Source organism: Balaenoptera borealis, assembly GCF_965194805.1.
Source record: "Balaenoptera borealis genome assembly, chromosome: X".
NCBI lineage: Eukaryota > Metazoa > Chordata > Mammalia > Artiodactyla > Balaenopteridae > Balaenoptera > Balaenoptera borealis.
Window position 1 is genome coordinate 84,080,051 of NC_138881.1, and position 8,980 is coordinate 84,089,030.

General features: G+C 38.6%; 1 pseudogene across 1 annotated transcript in view; it reads left to right on the top strand.

The window, feature by feature from the left end:
- The window catches only part of LOC309620667 (adaptin ear-binding coat-associated protein 1 pseudogene), a 32,322-nt pseudogene extending 23,591 nt beyond the window's left edge, over positions 1 to 8,731 (top strand). Inside the window, exon 1 of the transcript in view lies at positions 1 to 8,731. This exon is cut by the window's left edge and continues 23,591 nt beyond it. The product of the transcript in view is annotated as an adaptin ear-binding coat-associated protein 1 pseudogene (transcript).
- Positions 8,732 to 8,980: the final 249 nt, after the last annotated feature.

Consider the following 8,980-nt stretch of genomic DNA (forward strand, 5'->3'; position numbering starts at 1 on the left):
TGTTTTTTACATACACAGGCACACACACATGCAATTTGGGTAGAAGACTTTTTTTAATCCAATGTTGACACAAAGAGGATAGCTAGGTAAGAAGAGCCAATATGCCTGGCAGTACAACAAAAAAGCTAGAGAGATGAAGACTACATGCCACCAGTTGTGTAAAGGCTAACTTGTATCATGTACCTCCCAAGGAAATAATTGTTCATTATCATGAGAGAAGTGGGAGGAAAACTTGTGAAGAAACAGCAAGTATAGAGTTGCTGTATGGGGATAATGTTTCAGAGGGGCCTGTGTAGAGTAGGGATGAGGAGTGGAGGGTTAGGAGGATGCATCAATTGTCTAATTCCACAATAATGTTCTGCAACAAACAATCACAAACCTCGTTGGCATACAACATTAAGTGTTTATTGCTCATGTGCCTATGATGGCTTTCTAGGGGCTTTGCTGATCTTGGTTGGGTTCTCACATGTCTGGGATTTGGCTGGCTGCCCACTCACTTAAACTAACCTTGGCTGGGCTGCTGAGGGCAACTTGATTCTGTTCACACATCTCTCACCATTCAGCAGGTTATCCCAGACATGTTCTGATGGCAATGGAAGAGGAAAAAGAGAGAGGGTACGCCCAATGGTGCAATCATTTTCAAGACTCTTCTTTCATGTTTGCTAACTTCCCAAAGGAGGTCATATGGCTAAACCCAGTGTCAAATAGAGGACTCTGAAAAAAAATATGGCAAAGGACAAGGATAAAAGAAGGGGTGAGGTAATTTTTGTAATCTACCATAGGGTTCCTGGAAAGAAGATACAACCCTATCCTCAATTTAGTAAGCCAAAGGTGAAACAAAAACAATCTAACCTCCTCTGCAGTGATTAAAATTCAGTAGCCTTAGGGTTTTGGTTTGTTTTCTTTTCATCTTTATGTTCATCAAATTGTGCAAGATAATGTTGCAGTAACTGAAAACCCTCAAAATCTTAGCTGCAGGTGGGGTCCTACTCAGGGTAGCAACTCAGGAGTCTGAGCTGATGGAAACTCCATCTCCACATCTGTTTCCACAACTGCTGAGGAGGCAGGACATGGGAAAGTAGCCAACTGAGTACTGGCTCTAAAGGCTTCATCCATCAAGTAACCCGTGTCCTTTCTGCTCATATTTTATTGGCAAAAATAAGCCACATGACCTCAACTAAACTCAAAGGGGCAAGGATGTACAATTCAACCCTGCCATGGACCAGAAGGAGAAACATAATATTTGTGAATGACCCTAGTGACTACACAATTTCTTACTGGAGAGAAATTCTTGAAGTGATAAGTCTCCATCAATGTCTCCCCACCTTAAAAAGGAAAAGAAAAGAAAAAGAACCTCAGGTGAAGTCTTTTGTTTTACAGGGAACTTTGAAGAATATTATTTATTTTTACAGTGAGAAATGCCTAACATATTGAGGAATACCTGAACTTTTTTTATCAATTCCTTATTATAATTGCCTTTTTGAAAGGACAGGTAGGTCAGCCAATCCACAGAGTGAGAATACTTAATTTTCAGAGGTGAGACTATTAGAAGTCTAATTAGCTAAATTGGCACGAAACAACTTCCTTTTGGCCTATAAAAATTTTCAAACATTATTTGATTGCATTCAGAATACCAAGGATAAAAACTGATGTTTCTGTTTTAATGTCCCTTTATAACAAACACTGTGCAGTGACCTTTAAAGAAGAAAAAAATTAATATATACACATCAAGAAATTGGAGAGAAAATCATCTGAAAGCCAGATTTCTATACTGGGGAGTCTTTCAAATTATTGACTTAAGTAGTTATTGTTATTTTAAACAGCCCGCTATTGTGATCAAATCTAATGCTCCACTGCCTCTTATTTTCGTCATAAAAATCATTCAGTGAAGTTGTTTCTTAAAAACAAGACAAAATAAAATATTACATCTTGAAAATATCCACATGATAAACAGGAGAGTGAAACCAAATGAATGTGTGCTCCACTTCTTATGTTATTATTATTGTGGAATCTGATTAGCTGAAAACTATCGTGGGGTGCACTATATGTGCATGTTTGTGTTTCTTAAAAAGAAGGTGATGCTCTGCAGCTCACAGATAACACAAATAGCATGTGATGCAGTAGTTGCTAAGGGCAACCACAATCTTTTCTATCATTTTTTTATCCCTAAATGTCCAAACCTAATGATGTCCCCAATACCATAAAATCTGTGGATCTGCACTTAGAAGTTTGACAGGATACAGTCTACAATGATTATTGGGTATGTGTGTGTGAGGGGAGGAAGGTGCGAGACATTTGAAGTGAGTGGCCCTAAAATTCATTGCTTCAGGCTGAGGAAAAAAGTATGTGCACTATATTAAAATCTGACTCAATACCAAATATACCCAAAACATGAATAAATATTGAATAATCCAAGAAGATTGATTTAGCATATGATATTTCTACCTTTTGTGTTCAAATTTCCATAATGCAGTTGGACCAATAGTAGAAAATGAATTTGATACCTTCTTTTGAAAAATTCTAAAGATCAAAAAATTACTCTGGTTGATGATAACCAGAGAAATACTCAGCAGCAAATATTGCCAGTTAGGGAATCAGGTATTCCCATCCATTTCTGTTTGGGTTTATTAGAAAGCTATATTATGGAATTCAACAGAAAACTCTTATTTTCTAAAATAGAAGAGATTAAGAGACAAACATATAACTCATATTTTCAAGATAGAATTTGTGTTTCATAGCAAATAACATCCATAGTACATTTGATGGCATCGAGACTAGTCATAAATACTTGCTGAATGTGGCAAATATTCAGTTCCACCCTCTGAGATTTCCAAATTTTTGTCTTGTCCTTTGTTTTTAAAGTCATGTTGCTATTGTTGCTTTACTCAAATTCTGCCACAGGGGTCCATAATAAAAAGTGAATGGGTTCAAAGAGGGACAATTGCCTAAAGGGCCTCCTGTCACTTTGGCAAAATTATTATTGTCTCTGCAGCTGCCACCCCTCTCCTAATGGCAAAGGAGTCCTTATAGGACTGAGGAAGTTTCTGAAGCCAACTGACCTTTGGGAACCATTAGGATATATTGATTTTTGTGTTGCACCATTAATTTGCTGCTATAGTCTGAATGTTTGTGTCTCCCTAAAATTTTTATGTTGGAATCCTAACTCTTGATAGTATTAGGAAGTGGAGCCTTTGGAAGGTGCTTAGTGAGATGAATGGGATTAAGCTCTTATAAAAGAGGCTCCAGAGAGCTCCCTCAGCCCTTCCACTATGTGAGGACACAGAGAGAAGGTGCCAGCTATGAATCAGGAAGAGGACCCTTCCCAGAAGGTGACCGTGCTGGCGCCTTGATCTTGGACTTGATCTTGGCCTCCAGAACTGTGAGAAGTAAATTTCTGTTGTTTTTCAGCAACGCAGTCTGTTGCTAAGCCCGAACAGACTAAGCCACTTCCTAAGTGACACACTAGTGTATATTTAGTGAGCAACAGCCATGCTTTACCACATAAAATGCTAATGGCCATGACAGAGTTAATGTACCTCTGAACCTTTTGTATACTCTTAGGAAAAAGCTTGCCCACAGAGAAAAGTTACAAAACAAGGCTCCCTGGTAGGATTGATTTTTCATAGTGCCGTCTGTGAGGCACATTTAGAAGAAGAGGAGGCAGATACCTGCGAGACTGTGCTTTTATAAAAGAAGACAGGTTTTTTATCCAGTTGGAATGTTTGTTTGTTGCTTGGTTTTACAAAACACACTAAACCCTTTGTCTGACTGTCTGTTTGCCTGTTTATACCCTAGCTTAGTCCCCAAAAGGTGATTTTGTTTAATTTGCTTCTTAATGTGTCTGATTTAAATCAGCACAGGGAAAAACAAAAACAAAAAACCCCACACTTTATCTGTAATTATATTACCAGTATTTTACACTCATTTATTTGTCTTTTGATTATATCATGCAAATTTTTTTATCGTTAAGTAATCAAAAGTATTTCATTGCATCTGGATTTGCGTAAGAGTTAGAAATCTTTCCCTAGTCCCACGTAATGGGTATACAGTTTCTAGTTGGAGTAATGAAAAAGTTCTGGAAATAGATTGTGGTGATGGCTGCACAAAATTGTGGATGTACTTAATGCCACTGAATTGTACACTTAATTTTATGTTACATGTATTTTAGCACAAAAAAAAAGGTTAAAAAGGAAGAAAATAATAATAAATGAGCACGGCCACCTCTGTAGAACCAAGATTCCACCAGACTCTTCTAGGATCACTGGAGATTGATGGCACGTGAAGTGTTCCACCCTCTCCCCAGCCCTCCTTTTCTGCTGTTGCTTCCTGTACTTTGTTTGGAAAGAAGACAGACACCTCATTGTTGTAGTATCTCAGCCTGATTCTATTGTATATGAAATAATCGCAGGGCTAATCAGGCTGCTTCTGCTGGGCCCACTCCACAGCTGTGGCTATCAGTGGCACACAGCAGGGCCTGACAACTCCCAGACTGACAACCCCTCCCAGCAAAAAGCTTGCCAATTAACCTGCAGTCACACTGGATCGAAGACTGACATTCATTATTTTAATGAAAACAGGAAGAAAGGGCGCTGTTGAGACCCCCGAAAACGAACCCATTATTCTGTTGTATGTTCTGCTTAGCAAGGTACAAAAAGCGAGCTCAGGGTCGGAAAGACAGGGTGCTGTGTGCGCCAAAGAGGAATAAAGAACAGCCGCCCACAGCTTCGTGCTCCTCACAAAACATCTCTGAAAGCTTTTGTAACCCCAGGCTAGAGAAGAGGATGGAAGTTGCTTGTACCTCAGGAGGGAAGTATTTCAAGATGACTGAAGGAATACGGTGCACATAAAATGTATTATTGTGGTTTTCTCTGAACTTCTCTTTCCTGTGACTCATGTAATGTTTCTTCCAGAGGCTTTGCTTTGGTGTTATTCTGCATCTACCCTGAACTCACAAGAGTTACTTTATCTATTGATAGATCTGACAGAGTTAATAAATACTCTTTGACTTTTTTCAAGACTATTGTGGAAATTGCATAAAAAGCTCCTTATAGATAGAGAACCTCTAAAAAAATCCTCTTCATTCCTGCTTAAGGAATCAAAACTATGTACTGAGCCATTGATCTAACAGACATTTATTAAGAGCCTACTATATGCTATGTACAGTGGCTGTAACCATGAAGAAGTTGGAGGGTTCCGCTTTGGAGAAACTCAGTGTTTTAAATCTTGGGGGGATGTGGTTGGTACCATTGCTTTCATTTGAAATCCCTCAGTATGGGCCTGGGATCATGTTTAGCCTCTTCCACTCTAGTTCGAAGCCCACTTATACGGGGATACCAGTGGACTTAACCACTTTTTGAAGGAAATTAGCTTAGAATTTAAGTTTAAATCATTCATATCATTCAAAGGCTCAGAGTAAATCCAAATAGTAGGCCCCAGCTAGCAGCTTAATGTCTTGGTTTGTTCTCTTAATTTTTCATTCATTATTTCAGAATATTTTTCCTTTCAGTTAAACATAAACATAAGCATACAGACTAATTAGCAGATGCATAAAAGAAATGTGCTCTGGCAAAGTGCGGCTCAGTCAAAGCTTTTCCAACACTGAGCCTCATCTCTCTTGCATGCACAGAACTAGAGGAACTTTCTTTGGGTATGGTTCCAAAGTCTGGCCTGGAGCCCAGCCTAGACCGTTCTTGTTGAAAAGTTGACCTGTAAAAAGGAGTATCCATGTTCAGTTCCAGGATAGGAGGAGAGGAGATACATTTCCTTGTCTTTCTTCTCCTGCTTCTGTAAACCTTGATCAGACTTAGTTTTAGGAGAACCTGCTGTCCAACCCACTTGAACAGGAAATCAGGCAGAGTACATCTGCCAACCTATCACATTCCTTCACTAGTATTTGTGGCATGTAATTAATATACATACACCTAGGAATACTTGGAATTTAGGGATTACCCTGTCTCTTCTCATTCAAACCAAATGGCATTTGACTGCAAAGCCAACATTTTTCAACTGAAAGGATTTGAAGTGATTCTTTTGTGCATAACATACAAGGTCAGACTGTGAGTTTATACTCAGGATACATCTCAGTAAGTGCACATTACAGGTTCTGTTGCATCATCCTTCCAATGGGACTTCTTTTTTCACCAATTGCAGTGTAGTAGTTGAGAGTACAAATATTGGGGATGGGACATTGTGTTCAAATCACAGACCCAACGCTGGCTTTCTGTAACTTTGAGAAAGTTGTCTAACCATTCTGTATCTCAGTTTCTATGTTTGTAACTTGGAGACATTATTTGTCTTCCACCACCAGAATGGAAGCTCCACAATAAATCTCTGTTTTGTTCACTGTTGCCCAAATGCTTTGAACAGTGCCTGTTACAGGTTGGGAGCTTAATGTTTACTAAGTGAAGAGAACCCACCTCCTGGGGTTATTGTGAGAATTACATGAATGAATACATGGAGAGTCGAAGAGCCTGGTACACAGTAAATCTTCAATAAATGTTAAGCTACTATTATTATCAAGATTATACTCTCAAACTTGAATATGAATGAGCAGGCTTCTCCACCTGCTCCGTTTGGAAGCTAGTTATAAAAAAACATGGCTTTATAAGAAAATGGTAGGGAGCTCTGGAGCCAGCTCTGCTGTGGCCTTGTCTCAGTCGCAGGGTTCTGGAAGACGCAGGGTGGGGCTGTGAGTGTACAAACCTCAAAAATCTAGGGTCTGCTGCAGTGGTCTTGCAAGGCTGCCTATCACTTGATCTGTCTCCCTCTCTTCTTCCTTTTTTTCAAAATGAAAATAATTCAGGTGCGTTGTAAAGTGTCCAGAAATTTCTTAAACAGATAAAGAATATAAGTCATCTATAATCCATTCTCAGTATTTTTATATATTTTAATCAGTCTTTTGTCTATGATTATGTACACATACACACACACACACTCACACACACATATGTCTGTGTATATATACATGTGCATATATATATAAGGACACACTAAATGTATTTTAACTTAATACTTCACTTAAGAATCTTTTTACGTTATTAATAGAGTTTTACAATATGTAACTCTTTTTATAATTGAAGTTGTTTTTAGAGAATGGTATTAGTTAGCACCATGGAGAATGAAGAGTATAGATTTCAGCCTGAGTTCAAAGAGAGTCTCTGGAAAGGGATAGAAACCTTATGAAGCAACATTCTCTGAGAATCTGATATATCTCAAGTTTACCATTAGGAGATTAAACTGGTGAAGCGATTTTAAAAATTTCTTACTGCTAGGTTTTGGAGGTTTCTCTCCATTAGAAGCTTCCCATATAAACATGAGTTCCTATTCAAATTTAAGTAATAAATATTATTTATTACTGAGGTCACACTACAGGGCAATCAGGCTGCAAGGTGCTTTATGGTGTTTCATATAATATTTTAGCAACACTTGGAGGGACATTTCTTTTTTTGTAATTTTTGAAATTTATTTTTTTTTTATACAGCAGGTTCTTATTAGTCACCAATTTTATACACATCAGTGTATACATGTCAATCCCAATCGTCCAATTCAGCACACCACCGTCCCCACCCCTGCAGCTTTCCCCCCTTGGTGTCCATACGTCTGTTCTCTACATCTGTGTCTCAACTTCTGCCCTGCAAACCACTTCATCTGTACCATTTTTCTAGGTTCCACATACATGCTTTAATATACGATATTTGTTTTTCTCGTTCTGACTTACTTCACTCTGTATGACAGTCTCTAGGTCCATCCACGTCTCAACAAATGACCCAATTTCGTTCCTTTTTATGGCTGAGTAATATTCCATTGTATATATGTACCACATCTTCTTTATCCATTTGTCTGTCAATGGGCATTTAGGTTGCTTCCATGACCTGGCTATTGTAAATAGTGCTGCAGTGAACATTGGGATGCATGTGTCTTTTTGAATTATGGTTTTCTCTGGGTATATGCCCAGGATGGGATTGCTGGGTCATATGGTAGTTCTATTTTTAGTTTTTTAAGGAACCTCCATACTGTTCTCCATAGTGGCTGTATCAATTTACATTCCCACCAACAGTGCAAGAGGGTTCCCTTTTCTCCACACCCTCTCCAGCATTTGTTGATTGTAGATTTTCTGATGATGCCCATTCTAACTGATATGAGGTGACACCTCATTGTAGTTTTGATTTGCATTTCTCTAATAATTAGTGATGTTGAGGAGATTTTCATGTGTTTCTTGCCATCTGTATGCCTTTTTTGGTGAAAAGTCTATTTAGGTCTTCTGCCCATTTTTGGATTGGGTAGTGTGTTTCTTTAATATTGAGCTGCATGAGCTGTTTATGTATTTTGGAGATTAATCCTTTGTCCGTTGATTTGTTTGCAAATATTTTCTCCCATTCTGAGGGGTATCTTTTCATCTTATTTATGGTTTACTTTGCTGTGCAAAAGCTTTGAAGTAGGTCCCATTTGTTTATTTTTGTTTTTATTTCCATTACTCTAGGAGGTGGATCAAAAAAGATCTTGCTGTGATTTATGACAAAGAGTGTTCTTCCTATGTTTTCTTCTAAGAGTTTTAAAGTGTCCGGTCTTACATTTAGGTCTCTAATCCATTTTTTTTTTTTTTTTTTTTTTTTTTACTAATGGTGAATTTTTTTTTTTTTTTTTTTTATGGCTGTGTTGGGTCTTCGTTTCTGTGTGAGGGCTTTCTCTAGTTGTGGCAAGCGGGGGCCACTCTTCATCGCAGTGCGTGGGCCTCTCACTATCGCGGCCTCTGTTATTGCAGAGCACAGGCTCCAGACGCGCAGGCTTAGTAATTGTGGCTCATGGGCCCAGTTGCTCCGCGGCATGTGGAATCTTCCCAGACCAGGGCTTGAACCCGAGTCCCCTGCATTGGCAGGCAGATTCTCAACCACTGCACCACCAGGGAAGCCCTCTAATCCATTTTGAGTTTATTTTTGTGTATGGTGTTAGGGAGAGTTCTAATTTCATTCTTTTACATGTA